The 15976-nt window shown below is 57.5% G+C and overlaps 1 protein-coding gene across 5 annotated transcripts in view; it reads right to left on the bottom strand.

Annotated features, from left to right (window-relative positions):
• The window catches only part of IQSEC1 (IQ motif and Sec7 domain ArfGEF 1), a 331046-nt gene that overhangs the window by 71911 nt on the left and 243159 nt on the right, over nt 1-15976 (bottom strand). The window contains exon 1 of one of the 5 annotated variants that reach the window (XM_079934550.1): nt 15852-15905. The exons of the other annotated variants lie outside the window; for them this stretch is intronic. The gene's annotated coding sequence lies outside the window, so the exon portion shown is untranslated. Of the gene's footprint in view, nt 1-15851; nt 15906-15976 lie in introns of those variants that run through there. 5 annotated transcript variants of the gene reach the window in all.

Here is a 15976-nt window from a genome sequence, read left to right as displayed (position 1 = left end):
TTAACGTTAGTGTACCCTAGAAGTTGAGAGCCGGAAGGAGTCACCCAGTGACCCAGTGCAGCCTGCTCTTATTCAGATGAGGAACCTGAGTCCTACAGTCCCCAAGTCAGTCTGGGGCACGGCCAAGAACAGGGCATCCTTTCCTCAGCTCCTTCCCACTGCTCTGGCAAAGGAAGCCACAGAGGTAGGGAACCATCGTGGTTGGCGGTGTACAGAGCTCTTTTCTTGTGGTCTTTAAATGAACACTAAAAATTCGATGCAGTTGTTATTAATGCCAACAGTTGACAAATGGGTGAACAGTTCTGCAAGGGCCTGGGAAAGCTCCTCCAGGAGGGTTACAATCATGGAACCACATGGTTGGGACACAGGGTCAGATGCAAGAAGAAAGAAAACCCCACATGGGATGGGGTGGCTCTGTGGAGCTCTGACAAACCTAGCACGACGATCCTCAGTGACTGACAGAGTCAACAGAACAGCCAAGAACGATCACCTCCTCTAAGAAGACCTCCTAGCCTGGATCCCCAGAGCACTTGTCACCCCTGCTGCACAGCAGATGCTGGTTTGTCATAAAAGTGAAGGAAGATGGGGGTGGCGGCCACAGGTGAGACCGTGCTCACCGCATCCCTCCCCAGTCTGGGCACTCGTGGGGAACACCCCCTCCGCCCTCATCCCTCTGCTGGGCCCAGCCAGGTGAGCGGAACTGCTTGCCCTGAAGCCCCGGGGAAAGGGCCTGCAGAAAACAGACCTGCGTCTTCTCAGTGCGGCCGCTTGAGTTATGAGTCTATTCAAGTGGATGGGAAATGGCCATTGGCCAGATTTCTTGCAGGGTTCAAGGGGCCTGACAACATCAGGAAGAAATTCAGAAGCAAAAAGCTGAACTGCTTTCACCAGTGATGGTCTCCTCCCTGAGCCCCCTCAGCCCCGAAATTACCCTGTTCATCACACTCCCTGTCAGGGAGCCCTGCCAGCCCCAGGACACAATCAGAAGTGCCCCTCACGCTCAACCCTCTTTTCCTGGCTGGTGGCACAAGGAAGCCACCGCCAGATCTCAAGGAGGGACGGGTATGCTTATGCCGAGTCCCTCCCTTGGGGACAGCTCCAAGACACTGGCTCCAGACTGTTCTAGGGCTGCCCCGTGCCCACTCTGTGCCTGCGAACAGCCTAAGTCGCCCCCAGGTAAAGCACACCCCCGTTCTCTCCATCTTGTCTAATTCCCTTTAAAGCCCATCTCACCGCCTGTTCATCTGGCTCGATTACTTGTTCCCTTGTTTACTGTCTATCCTCTACCAGAATGAAGCGTCACCACGGTGTCCCCAGCATCCGGAAGGCGCCTGGTCTACAGCACGTGCTCAATAAACAATGAACAAACAAATCATGTAGAACCAGATTCATTCTGCTTCCGGGCCAGCCACGGGGCCAGCCCCCTCCATGCTACCCACTCACATCCTGGTCCTATTCAGTCTGAGCCAACGCCCCTCTTCTCATGAAACTGGTTTTCAGAGACACTGCTTCTCGTAACCAGGGTGCCCAGTACTTAAGGAACCTGTCAGCTAAAGAGTCTCTAAAGAGAAGTAGCCCTGGGGCAAAGAGAATGACCATTCTTGAGGCATGTGGGTTTCTTTCCCAGGAGCTGCGTTTCACCTGCAGGGCCCACCTGCACTAAAAGGGGCAGAGAGGGGGCTGCTAGGCCTTGCCCTGCCATGGACCACCCCGCTGGCGGCACTGATTCTTAACTGTCATGCCCACACCGCTACCAAGGGCCAGCCCAGCCGAGCCTCAGTGGCCCTCTGCTTTAATGAATAGAGCGTTCATTTATAACAAGTGCTTGGGACGCCTGTTTTGCAAACGGATGCCACTAAGTGCTCCGAAAACAACAGCTTCTCTTAAGTGGGTTAAACGTTCCCCTCTGCAGTCGCCTTTACGTTATTGATTTAAGCAGCCCCTTCTCTGGTGCCGGTGGGAGGAAGACTTCAACCAGCCTGACCCGGCCCCACAGATCTGGAATCAATGGGTGCGGGAGACGTGCAACATCTGATTCACTATTTGAATAAATAGATAACCGGCACATGTGCGTTCCTGAACATGACCAGCAGCTGCCCCCCAGGCACAGCCTGGGTGTCTCAGAGCATCCGAGACACATCAGATGTGGGCCCTGCCCTCGGGAAGTTCGGTGGGGAGGGGGCGGGAGGCAACTCACATCGGTCGGTGCCAGCCCTGCTTCCAAACACGTTCACGCAATTCTCTACAAGGTGGGGTCACATCTCAGTTTCTCACAGAGGCCCTGAAGCCCAGAGAGGGTAAGTAATTTGTCCAGAGACACACAGCCCATAAATGATGGAGCCGGGAGGAGAACCCAGGAGAACGCTGTGTCCTTGCCCCTCCACCAGCAGTTCTCAGAGTATGGTCCCAGAACAGCAGCCACCGCAGTCCCAGCTGGGAATTCTGAGAAATGTGCATTCTCACCCTCCAGGTGATTCTGACATCTGCAGAAGTTTGAGGATCTCGTACTGTGCCAGGGCACTACAGTGGGTGATCAATGCAACCAGGGGATCAACCTGGCACAGAAGCAGGAATGACTGCGAGCTGATGGGGTGGCCATCAGGGAGGGCTTCCTGGAGGAGGTGAAGCCTGCATCGGGATTTGTGGCATGAATGGGAGTTCACTGAAGGGCACCCCACGTACAGGGAACAGCATATATGGGAGCGTGAAGTGTGGGGATGGGTGTGCTGTGAGGAATGAGGCCAGAGGATGGGGCTGGGGTTTCATCCTATGGGTGTGTGTCGCTGGGGAGGAAGCCGGCAGAACTGGCCTGGATTTATCCCCAGGTTAGTTTTCCCAACAACCACATAAGCACCTGTATACCAATTACTTAATACTATTCTTCGTATCAGGCGCACGTTATATCTGCTCCCTCTGTGAAAAGCCAGTCTCGCTGAGCATAAATTGAATTTTCCCATAAAAAGAAATCGCCCAAACCAATACACTGTTATAAAATCCTGCTCAGATCTTGTTATCAGAAGAAGGCCTATGCTTGAGGCTTGCTCTGTCTTTCTTTAAAAGAGAGATTAGCAAGTATCGAGAATCCACGTTACAGAGGGCAGCCAGAAAACAGAAGAAGGAGGCTCTTCATGTTCTGGTAGGGAATGAGATACAAGATATATTATAAGTGAAAAGGCTAAACTTAGAATGCTGTATGTGCCTAACAAAAAAGGGAAGAGGAATACACACACACACACACACACACACACACACCACACGCTGATAGACACACAAAGTATCTCTGGATGGTGTTTACCTCTGGGGGGCTGGGGCTGGGAGAGGGCTCACTGTTTGTCTTGTAGCCTTTTATATCTTTCACTGTTTAACCATGTGACACATTACTTCCTATAAAATAAGGAAATAGAATTAAGCTTTTTTTGGAGTGATAAAAAGGCATTAAAGAGATATTAGCCCCGACCAACACTCTGGGCTCAGTGTAATCGGAGGGGCTAAAAGAACTCCAGGAGGGGAATAGCTTTCTCCCGGGTTCGTATGATTGGCTCCGTGTCACCCAATGCAGCATCTACGGCTCACCTGGAATCATTTCACGCCCACCTGTGGCCTGGGTCTTACAGTTCCAGAAACCCAGGACTCTGAGAGTACACTCTCTGCAGCAAGAAATAGCGCCCTGAAGCACATAAGGAATTCACAGCAACCTAAGGCTGGGGAGGGCTGTCTGGTGCCAGGGGGACTGAAGGCGGGGTTCCAGGGCCCTGGTCCCCTCCCTCCTCTTGGGAACAAAACCTGGCTGCTGCCTCACTGTGCACCTCCTGCATTGTGAGTGAGGAGAAAAGGCCCCCGGGGGCACCTCCTGCGCGGAGGCCGGTGCCTGCAGCTGGACGGCCGCTATCGCTAGGAATCACTCATCAAGTCCCGTTATTTAGTCCATAAGGAAATTGAGACACACATAGTGGCTGGAGGCCACTCAGCTGGTCGTGGCAGAGCTGGGATTCCGACCTGGGGGACCATGTGTGAAAAGTCTAGGGCTGGGGGGCTTCCCTTGTGGCGCAGTGGTTGAGAATCTGCCTGCCAAGGCAGGGGATACGGGTTTGAGCCCTGGTCCGAGAAGATCCCACATGCCGCGGAGCAACTAAGCCCGTGCGCCACAACTACTGAGCCTGTGCTCTAGAGCCTGTGAGTCACAACTACTGAGCCCACGCACCACAACTACTGAGCCCGCGTGCCACAACTACTGAAGCCCGCGTGCCTAGAGCCCGTGCTCCACAACAAGAGAAGCCACAATGAGAAGCCCGTGCACCGCAACGAAGAGTAGCCCCAGCTCGCCACAACTAGAGAAAGCCCACGTGCAGCAGCGAAGACCCAACATGGCCAAAAGTAAATAAATTAAATAAATTAATTAAAAAAAAAAGTCTAGGGCTGGGAATAGAATCTGACCCCATGAAATAGTAAAGCTCGAGGCCCACGCTGGGCCCCTCCAGGTTCCTGGAGCACATCCGCCAACGAGCATCTCTCACACAGCACAATCCACAGACAATTCTGGTCTCTCTGGTAATTTCCATAAATGACTGTAATTTACGTGTTAATAGCACAGATATCAAGGTTTGGAACCCCCTGGAGTGTTAGAAACGTAATTTGTAATTACAAGCACACAACAATTTGTTCAATGTCAGCGATGTGTCCAGTAATTATCACGCTGGTGAAGAGGAACCCATATCGAGTACAGCGGGGTGCACGGGGGCCAGGGACAGAGAGCCAGCGCTGGGGGTGCTGGGCTTGGGCCTGCGCGGTTTCCCTCAAGGCCACGTCCTATTCCAGGATCCCTCCTTTCCCTCCCGCAGTGCCCTGTCCTGGGGGCATTTGCACCCGGTGGGCCTCTCACGGGGCTCGGCCCTGCCTGCAGGCACCCAAGCACGGACAAGTAGGCACCCCTTCCAGGGGGCATCCCTAGAGGAAACTGCCCCCTGCCCTCAGGAGGGGCCCTGTGTACGGGCCTGTTTCCTGTCCTTCCTGGGCAGTCTGGGGACAACGCTACCTTCCAGTAAATTCCCTCTTGCTTTGGTCAGCCAGCTTGCTGTAGGCTGCTTGCAATCGCGGCTCCAGCTTCTGCCCTTGGTCTCCCTTAGTGACCACACATGGTTCCAAGGCAGGGATGGCTGGTTGCACTCCCAGTGGCAGTGGGTGCCCTTCCCTGAGCACCAATTCGGTGCTGGGTGCTCCAAGGGACTCCCATCGGGTAAGCAATCCTTCCACCTACAGAGAGGGTACCGTCCACATCTTACAGAAGGAATGGGACTCAAAAGGACCAAACCACTTGCCCAAGATGCCAGATCACACACCAGCCTCGGGGAGCCGGGATGTGATGCCAGCGATGGGCCAGGTGTGAGCGTTCCCACTCTGGGGCTCAGCCTCTGGTGGGTAGGGCACGTCTTCACTCAACACACGTCGGCTCCGTGTGCTTCCAGCCCCCATGCCAGTTGCGGGGGCCCCGGGGGAGCAGGGGAGGCACTGCCAGGCCCTGCAGGCCTCCTGGGTGCCCAGCCCTGGCTGGGCCAACATTCCTTGGGCACTCAGTGTGTGCTGACGCACGCCCACCCTGGGAGGGGGTACCTCATTATCTGCATTTCACTGGCTGAGGCTGCAGAGCGGCGATCTGGACCGCAGCACTCCCCTGCAGAGGGTGGTTTCACCCAGCTGTCCCCCTGTCAGGCTTGGTGGCAAATTTAGATCAGCTTAAAACGTCAGCTCAGGTCACAACTGATGGATGGTCCTCGGAGGGGATGAAAGATGGGGTGCTGGCAACTGCGGGCTGGAGCCACCGAACCATTAGTCTGGGTGCCACTTGGGGTGCGGGTGAGGGCAGGGGGAAGCGTGGCCCCGCCCCGGGCTGACAAGAGCTAGACCCAACCCCACCTGACCTGCGCTGGTCCCTGCTGGGCCAGCCCACCGGTCACCTCTGAGGGGCTGGCGCCACCTGTCGCCCTGCTGGAGAACTGCAATCTGGCCTTCCCAGCCCCAAGCCTCCTGGACAGGGAGGTGCCCAGCCACGGGGCAGGTGCCCAGAGGGGCAGCTGAGGCAGCCTCTGGACCCCACGGTAAGCTTCCTCATTCAGATCTCCTCCTTCCGGCACAACCTAAGACACCCTCCACCCTGCCGCCCCCATCCCCATCATACAGCGGGAGGGCAGCTGGATCAGGAAGCAGAGCCAGGACTCAAACCCAATTTCACTGACATTTCTATCTAACAAGTCACTGACCTGCTTCGAACCCTGGCTCCTCGCTGCTTAAGAAATAAGCAGCAAACTCCTCACCACGCCCACAGCTCCCATGGATTCAGCCTCTGCCTGCCTCTGCCCTACGTCTCGGCTCCAGCCTCATACCCGGCAAGTTGGCTCCTGCCCCTGGGCCTTTGCACGTGCTGTTCCCACTGCCGGGTGCATACGTCTCTCTCTTTTCACCTACTTATCCCCGGCTCCACTTTCAAGGAAGCCTTGCCTGACCTCCTTACAGGCCCCACTGAGCAAGTCCTCCCAGCCCCTGGTCCATGCTGTTCGTGGGGGCGTTTCCCTCTCCTTCACTGGACACCTCCGTGAGGATAAAAGTCACGTCTGCGGGACTCACCATTTATTGCCAGCCTGGCACACGCTAGGTGCTGGAGAAATATATGTGCATGAGATGAGTTCATATGAGTTCCTGTCCCCGAATCAACACGCCTTCACAGATAAAGTGGCCCTGCTCAAGGGGCTGGGCACAGAGGTAAGGGTCCTTCCTACTCGAGCTTTGGGGGGAGTATTAACGGATGCTAAAGTGGAGGGTCTCCGCTGAGGAGTCCTGACCAGGAGCAGCTAGAGCTGCAATGTGGATGCATGCACATGGTCTCTGAGCCATGGCCCCGTTCCCTCTGAGGATCCACTGGGCTGGGTTTACCCAAGCTGCTCCCACAGACAGAGGAGGGTGTTTGGAGCTGCCTTTCCCCTGGGTTTACCAGCAGCGTCCTGGAGGGAGATTCTAGAAAACTGAGCAGAGGGAGACCGCGTAAGTGGAGAGCAGACACCTCACCAGGCACCTCTCCTTCACTAGTGAGCATGCAGGGCCTGCGTGTGAATTTGGAAAAAGCGCCCTCTTCTGGTGGACACAGCCTCTTAGGCCTGTGGCTTGCTAACAGTGCATTCTTCCTTTGCCAACTGCTCTTGTGCAGTGCACAACCTGAACATCTGCACACGGGCAGCGCCTGGACCTCTGCCCCACTGGGTAACTGGCCACCCTCCCGACACCAACGGTGGATCCTGCTCTTGCTTCAAGGGGGCAGGGAGCCTTTCTGATGAAGCCTCCTAGTCACGCACATAGGGTACGTTGCCACATGTGGCCACCTGCTGCCTTCCTTTCTCAGAGGCTGGGAGAGATAAAGCCCTGCCCCCAGCCCTCTGGGAGCTTTCCCTGGCAGAGATAAGAAGCCGGCAGGTCCAGGAGTCACAAGGCCCACAGAGAACATATCAGTGAGACTTAGCGCTGATCTCGGCTGTTTCCCAGAGAGCACCATCAAAGCCCAAGAGGAAGCAGTGAGAACTCCAGCCTGCATCACGCGCTTCTTCCCTGGGCGGGATGGGTGAGGCGTGGCTTGCTGGGTCCTCAAGAAGATAGACCCTTGGTCCTCTCACTGGGGCCACCACGCGCCCTGGGTTTCTGCACTGAGTCGGGAGCCCAGAGGAGGCTCAAGGTCACCCGATGGACAGCTGGCAGCGGGCTGGGCCTCAGCCAGGTCCCCAGGCTCCACCCTTGCTTCAGACCCAGATCTGCTGCAGTGGGGAGGAGGGGGAGCCGGTCTCCAACTGGGCCTTCACTGGGCACAGAGGGACCGTTCTTTGCAGCTCAACAATCCCCCTGTTTGCCCCGTGCCAGGCTGCAGCCTCCCTCAAGTCCTGCTGACGAGGAAGATCTGGGGCCAGCTTCCACAAATATGCGCGCCTTCTGCAGGGAAGCAGCCATCAGGCTCTCTAACCGGGCGGGTGGATTTAAAGGCCCAGAGGGAAGTCACAGGATAGGGGCAGAGCAAGTTGCTGGGTGCTCTCTTTAAAATATGGCCGGGGAACAAATATATACATAGGAACATTTCTGACCAGACACCCCCAAAATGCTCATCCTGTTTGCTCTGGGGAGGGGGCGGGGGGCATACATCGTTTGCACTGTATACTCTTATAATGTTGAACATTTTACCACGTGCCTGTATTTCCTAAGCAAGTATTAAACTCATAGGAATAAATGCATGCATAAAGCCCAGGAAGAAAAGAAATGCACAGGAGCTCAGAAATTCAGAGGACGCAGTGAACTCAGGTATTGACCTTCCCTGTAAAAACAAAAGCTAAGTGCCCAAGTGCCTGCTGGGAGCGGACGTGTTTGGAAGCCCTTTCATGCACGGTGGCATTTCAGAGCAGCCTGGAGAGGTGGGGCCTACTATTGTCACCCCACCATGGCACGAACGTGGAGACAGAGCCCAAGTCTTACCCACTAGCCTAGGCTGAGCTGGGCCCAGAGCCGCCGGCTCTTGTTCCCGCCCTGATGCCCCCCACCCCCACCCCGCAAGGACCTAGAGTTCTCAAAGAGCCCCAGGGAGCAGCAGCTCTGAGCCAGAGGGACTGTGCCTTTGGGCAGGGGGTGAGCAGAGCCTGTGACTTCCAGGGTCACGTAGCCAGCCTGCTGAGATGCTGGGGACCGTCCTCCCAGCCCGGGCCCCAGCTGGGCCATAGCCCATCTCCGAGCCTCAGTTTCCTCATCTATTAAATGGGCGAATCTTCCCTCCCTTGCAGGGTTGGAATAAAGATCACCCGAGGGGAGGTTCCCGGCACATAGGCGGTGCTCAGCGCACACCCACTTCCTCTCCCTCTTCCCTGCCCCGAAGACTCCAGGAGCACGAAGGTACCGGCCATTGCGGGGGGGGGGGGGGGGGGGGCAGGCCCGAGGACGCGGAGTCCCTCGGGAACCGGTGGGCAGGTGCGTGTACATGTGTGTATGAGCCCGGGTGAGTGTGCACAGGGGCCTGAGACCGGCAGGTCCTTGCTCTCGGCCGCCGCCCTCCACCTCCTGGCTCTCGACTTCCCCCAGTAGACCCAGATGGAAAGAGCTTGCGGGGGAGTGAGGGGGGGACACTTCATTTTCCAGACAGAAGTTCCCAGAGCTGGGCAGGGAAGACACAGCCAGGGCCACTCGGCCCTCTCTTACCTTGCTCCAGTGCCCCGGCTGCGGGTGTCCTGAGGCAAACAGCGCAGCCTCGCTGGCCTCTGGGGGTCTCCTCCGCAGCCCACAGAGCTGAGCTCCCTCGGCCCTCACGGGGGTCTGTGCAGTGGACGGTGCGGGTCATAAGCCCTGAGCCCCTGCTTAATCCGCCAGAGCCCGAGTCAGCGCCAGCTGGACACGTGACGGGCCCCACAGACCTGTTTGTCAGGAGTGGCAGCTGGTCCAGTGGGGGAGGGCTGGCCGCCCTGCCCTGCCCCCGGGCGCTGTCCCTGCCGGGGCTCCCAGGCCGGAGCCTGCGGTCCTGGGCTCCTGCCTGCCCGGGAAAGGTATGAATATGCGCGGGGTGGGGCGGGCAGGGCAGGTAGGGGAAAGGGACACACATGTCACCAAACGGCGCTGGGCAGGCTGGGAAATGGGGTGTGCGTGCGTGTGCGTGTGCGTGCATGCGTCCGTGTGGGAAATGGGACCCTTAACTCGTGCCCTTTACTAACATCAATTCCTCGTAGATTAAAAATCTAATGCAAAAGGTGAATTCATGACCACAGGGTAGGAAAGGATTCTTAAAACACAAAACAAAAACAGAGTGAAAGTGGGCTTCCCTGGTGGCGCAGTCGTTGAGAGTCCGCCTGCCGATGCAGGGGACACGGTTTTGTGCCCCGGTCCAGGAAGATCCCACATGCCGCGGAGCGGCTGGGCCCGTGAGCCATGGCCGCTGAGCCTGCGAGTCCGGAGCCTGTGCTCCGCAACGGGAGAGGCCACGGCAGTGAGAGGCCCGCGTACCGCAAAAATAATAATAATAAAAAAATTTAAAATAAATAAAGTGAAAGATTTGATAGAAATTAAGAACTCTGAAATTAAGATGTTCATTCCAAGACCCCAGGAAAAGTGAAAAATGCAAGATATTTACAACATATACAAATGACAAAGGACTGGAATCCGGAATACCTAAAGAATCCTCCAAACCAACAAGAAAACAAAAAGACAGCCCAAGGTAGGCAAGAAGCTTGAACAGTCACCTCACCGAGGAGGAGATCCAAACGGCCAATAACCGTACGAAAACGCTCAACCCCATAAGCGGTCAGGGAAATGCGGATTAAAACCATTACACACCCTCCAGGAGAGCAAAGATGGCAGAGACTGACGACAGGTGGTGCCGCTGGGAGTGGGGGGCGACTGGACGGAAGGACCACAGTGTTGGTCTGCTCTATGACACTGAACGTGTGCGTCCCGTGTGGCCCAGTTCCAGACAGATGCCGGAAAGGAGGTCATACGTGCACTAGGACGGGGGCAGGTTCAAGAACACAGCCCCGAACTGAAGACACCCTGTGTGTCCATCGCAGAGACTGGATAATAAACCACGGCCTAGCGATGCAGTGGAATACGAACGACGTGGTCGCGACGAGGACAAGCAACAGCTCCTCGTGACTTTAAGAAGAAGCCAGACCTGAAGAAATATCTACAGCTTAAGTCTACGTAGAAACGAGTCAAAAATAATGGGCTTCCCTGGTGGCGCAGTGCTTGAGAGTCCGCCTGCTGGGAAGATCCTACATGCCGCTGAGCCTGTGCGTCCGGAGCCTGCGCTCCACGACGGGAGAGGCCACAACAGTGAGAGGCCCGCGTACCGCAAAAAATACAAAAATAAAATAAAATAAAATACTTGCCAAAAAAAAAAATAAAAACAAGGCCATGTGGTAAAGAGTTGTTCAGACAGGTGGTAAGACAGTGACAAGAAGAACAGTATTATCACAAATGTCAGGGTGGTGGGCACCCCTGAGGGGCAACAGTTGAGGGGGAGCCCACGGGGCGGGGCAGGGGGCTTCTGGCGGCGCGTCGTCTCGGCGCCTGGGTGGTGGTCTCACAACGTGTGCGTTCCTCTTATTTCTGCTGAAGCTGCTGTATGCCTGTCTTTTCGCCTTTCTGTTTGACAGGTTACCTGTCACATCTAACATAGAAAGGTATGTGTGGTGTGGCAGGCAGAGGGGACAGGCAGGGACCCCAGCTATGACGGCAGTGCAGACGTCAGTGCAGCACCACATAGGGCACCGGAGCCGGAGGGGCATACCTGCTGTTTCATTTCACAAACGAGAACCGAGGATCAGAGACAGGAAGGAAACTGCCCAAGTTTGCACAGCAAGTGGGAAGCCAGCAGGGCCAGGACTGGAATCTAGGTCTCCCGGAGCCCAGACGGGGTGGGGGGGCTCCTTCTCATCCCCCTTTTCAATGGAAGAGCTCTTCCATTGCAAAGCAGCTTTACCACCGACCAGGGCAGACTCATTCTTTTCAGCACTCACTGAAATTCTGTTTGTTTACTTTTTTGTTGCAGGTCTCCTGCTGCTGAAATCAAGCTCCTGGAGGGCAAGGCGTTTTGTCTGTGTGGCTCCTGCGCTATCATCACAGGCGCCCCATAAATATTTGCTGAATGAGAAAATCAACAGAGCTGGCATTTCTATTTGGACTTTGAGGCCTTAGAATACGGAGTGGCTTCTCAATATTCCCAAAGGAGAAAATGGAAACTAGCTGGATGACATTGACACACTTTCCAGAATTACCTTCATAACTGCCCTGTCATCACTCCCATTTTAAAGAGGAGGAGACTGAGGCTCACGGAGGTGCAGGAAGCTAGGGAGCTGAGAGCTGGGACTGGAACCCATCCCAGCGGCAGGCTGGCCCTCCGCTGGTCCATGCACCTGACACAATCAGGATCTGCTGCTTCAGCCCCTCCTCCCGGCCCCCAATCCTTACAATTTCCAAAGTGCTTTCCGGGCTCTTTCAAACTTCTTCAGCTCAGGGAGGGGAAGGGACTTGTCTAAAGCAACACGGAGTTCAGCTCTGACCTCAGGGCTTCCCAAGTTAGTGTGGCCGACAGTGACCCCAGTGCTCCGGGATTGGCCATAAGACTCTCAATTTCCTTCCTGCTTCACGCCAAATCCTCAGGCCCCTTGGCCAAGTCCAAATCCTGGAGGAGCCGAATAATGGAGTGTTCCCATAATACCCCGAGGCAATTGGCTTTATTAAAACAACCTGGCACTGAGCATTTTTCCAAACCTATATTACCATCCTGATAGCTTTCACTAAGTCCTCAGATTAAAAAAAAAAAAAAAAGTCATTGGCTCTGGGAGCCCTGGAGCTAAAATGGCCCTCCAGGGCATCTCGCGAAACGGAGGCACAGGAGTCTTCTCGACTGCCGCAGCTTGCATACCTCCAATGAGGACAACTCACTACCTTTTTTCTAGTTTAGATCCACCTCAGCTGAGCACAGCAAAGCCTCACATTAGCCCCTGGCGCTGGGGACCCGCAGGTGCCTCAGCCACTGTTCCGCCCTCAGGGGATTCAGTCTGGTGGACGACGAGACTGTCATCCCGACAGGACTTCCTTCTAAAGAGGCAGCAGATGAGGCCCAAACGCAGGTGCCTGGTCACAGGACCCCTTTGCAAGCCTTCCTACCTCCGTCCACACAGCCCGCGTGGATTCACGGGGTCGGTCCCCTCTGAGCACCCTAAGCCCCCGCGCCTCCCCAGGCCATGTGGGTGTGCAAACTGCCAAGCTGTCGGGACACTAGGGCCCAAGTCACGGAAAAGACTCCGGCCAGCGGCGGGTGGGGGCGTGCAGCATTCTCAGCGGGTCCCACTGGCCCGTGCGGCTGACGTCATTGTTTGATACTACGCTTCTAGAGCCTTCATACACATGAGCAGATGGGTTTGTGGTTTCGAAGATGAAATGGGCTGATACAAGTGAGACCCCGTGAGAAGGTCGCGCACGGAGTAGGTGCTTAAAAGATGCCTGCTGGGTGTGAAGTGTAGTCATACTTCAGAAGGATCAGAAGGCCACACACACTCAGTTCTTCGAAGAGTCACCGAGAGCTCGGCTGCCTGCACGCTGCCTTTCCAAGCCGGCACTTGTGTGGCAGGGCCACTGAAGAGCTCAGGCAGTGGCGGGCGGGTGTCCTGCATTCAGGCCTACCTATGTCCCTGCACACTGTCCCCACCCCCCCAGTTCAGTGACAATGGGACCCCCAGGGGAGGCAGACACAGAGACTCTGGGCAGATTTTGCTGAAGAGGTGACACCAATGGGTGAAGGCTGAGCAAAGGTTTCTGGGTGGCGCAGGTGGGGTGGGCATACCTGCAGGAGCCAGGACGGGCAAGGCTGAAGGCTGGGCCCGGTGGGAAGGCAGCAGGCACTGGAAGATGCTGCCCCCAGAAGCGGGTCTGAGTCACACTTCACAGTGTGGACACCAGGTCTGAGCAATGGCAGTAGGTGGAACCCTGGGCCTCATACAGGGACCTGCCCCAGTGCCTTCACCCAGCCTCTTTCATGCAAGAAACATCATCTCCTGATAGGTGCAAGCAACCCCCTTCCCTACCCCCTAATTATGAGGGACGGGGTGGGGTGGTGATGAGACATCTGGTCAAATTCATAGCCTCCCTAGCCGATGAGTATTCAGCTCCAGCTTGCACACCCCAGTGACGGGGAGCTTACTACGAGAACAAAGGATGGCTGTGCTCTACTAGGGACGCCTAGGTGCTTAGCACCCCAGCAGTTAGAACACTGGTTGGAGGAAAGCTGAGGACACAGAGGGTCCCAGTGCTGGCTTGGCCTTGGCATCCTCTCTGCACAATGGGGCAGGGGCATGACTGAGCTCACGGTGTTGTTGTGGGGCTGGCAGCCACGGGGTGAGCAAAGAAGTGCTGGAAGGGCAGGTAGCCATGGGAGAGGGTGGCAACTCTCCTCACGAGACTCAAGATTACTTAATGTCTGCAACCTGTGCGGGAGCCAGGGTTCCCCTTCCTTATCCCTCCACTGCAGGGACCTCTGGGGGGAACACCGAGTCCTCTGAGCCTTCCCCAGGCAGCAGCTCCCCAGGGATGGCTAGACTGCTGGAGAGCTGGGGACACTGGGGTGCTGTGTGACCTTGGATGTGTCCCTGCCTCTCTCTAGCCTCAGTTTCTCCGTCTCTAATAGGAGGCTGGCCCCCAGATGCCCCATCTAGGGCTGATGCTCAGTGGCTGGGCCGTGGCATTGTGGCCCCCTGAATACCTCTTAGCTTGTGCTTTCCTGTCTCTGGGGCGTCTGGGGCTGCTGCTTTTCTCTCCTTTCAAACCCAACTGCTGCACATGGGATCTCTGGCCACACATGGTTTCAGAGGCTTGGCCACCGTGCCAGCCCAAGGGAGGAGCCAGGCATAAAGCTGGGGGCAGGGAAGGGTGACCAGAGGTCACCTTCGTTCCAAGTTGCTCCCAGGGGCTGTGTGGGCTGGCACGCACGCTGTCTGGTGCTGCCTGACCACCGAGCGGAGCAGGGGCTCCCCGGTGCAGAGCAAGTGCCCCACACCCACCCCATGACGGAGCATGCCCAGAGTTAAACGCAGAAAGCTGACCAGGCAGAGGGGACCGCTGGCCTGCAAGCCTCATCTCTCGGACAGGCCCGGGGGCGGGGACACCCACTGTCATCTTTCTGCTCCGTTTGCTCTGGAAACAGATCAGCTGTGACAGCCGAGAGCTTAGCAATTTAAAGGGGCAACTGCGTGGCAGAAACTTGGGAGGGGGGTGTCCCCGTGACTGTGGGGGGGCAGGGGACAGCCTGGCCACACCTCTCGCAACCGGCCCTGCCTCCTCACAGCCCAGGGGCAGCTAGTTTGGGCAGGGCAGGGCTTTCCCGCACTCAGAGCCCCCTGGTCCATGAGGGCTCCCCCCCCAGGCTGGCAGGTGGAACAGGGTGTCCTGATACCTGCGACAGACCCATCGTCACTTCTCAGACTCCTGCTGCCTCTTGCCCCATTTGGGACTGGGTCCGGAGATCGCAGTGGCTCTTCCAGCCCCCAGGCACAGTCCCTTAAACCGACTCCTCGCCCACTGGGGGTCTGACCCAGGGGATCCCCAAGACTACCAGCCAGCCTCTTGCCCACGTGGTAGTGGGAGGAGGGGCTGCCCAAGGTCATGCAAGGGGTCGGGGCAGGGCTGAATTCGGGGCCAGCCATCCGGCCCACCCCAAGAGCGTCTAACTGGCTCACAGCGAATTCCTGAGATGCCTCAACCTCCCGCCCGCAGGCTCCGGACCCTGGACCCGCGGCAGGATTTCTCCGCGGAGAGGCGGGAGCATGGCGGAGGGGGGAGAAAAGGGAGAGAGTGTGTGTCCTGGGGGGCGGGCAGCATCCCCCTGCGACCCTCGCGACCTGGGTTCATGTTTCCCAGCCCAGGCAGCCAGCTGTATAGACGCGGAGACCCTCAGCCCCCCTCCCCCCAGATCGCGCCTTCCATGTCCGCAAGGTTTTGGAGAAGCGATCCGCAGAGCCGCGGAGGCTCCATCTCCTGCGACCCAGGGATCGACACCGCAGAGCCCCGGTTCCGAAAGCCCGGCGCCGCCGCCCCCGCCTCATCCCCCCGAGCCCGGCGCCGCGGGCGCCCGACCCTGCAACCCTGGGGCCCGCCGCGTCCCCGCGACTGCGGCCTCGGCCCTCGTCCCGGGCCCGGCTCCGCAAAGCCACCCGCCGCCCCCGCCCGGTTCCCGAAAGCCGCTCGCGCGTCGGTGCACCGCGGCCTCCGCCGACCCCCGGCCTGGCCCCCGGCCCCCGGCCCTGGCCGCCCCGCCCGCTGCCGCGCGCGTCCCCCGCCGGCCCGCCTCCTACCTCGCGGGGCCGCCCGCAGCCTCCGAGCGCGCGCCGTCCCCGCCGTCCCCGCGGCGGACAGGAGCGCGGGCGGGCGCACGGCGCGGGGGGGCGGGCGCGCGGGAGCCCCAGCCCGAGCCGGAGCC

This window comes from Stenella coeruleoalba, assembly GCF_951394435.1.
Source record: "Stenella coeruleoalba genome assembly, chromosome: 10".
NCBI classification, from domain to species: domain Eukaryota; kingdom Metazoa; phylum Chordata; class Mammalia; order Artiodactyla; family Delphinidae; genus Stenella; species Stenella coeruleoalba.
The sequence above is the reverse complement of the archived record's forward strand: the minus strand, read 5'-3'. Positions and strand labels throughout refer to the sequence as shown.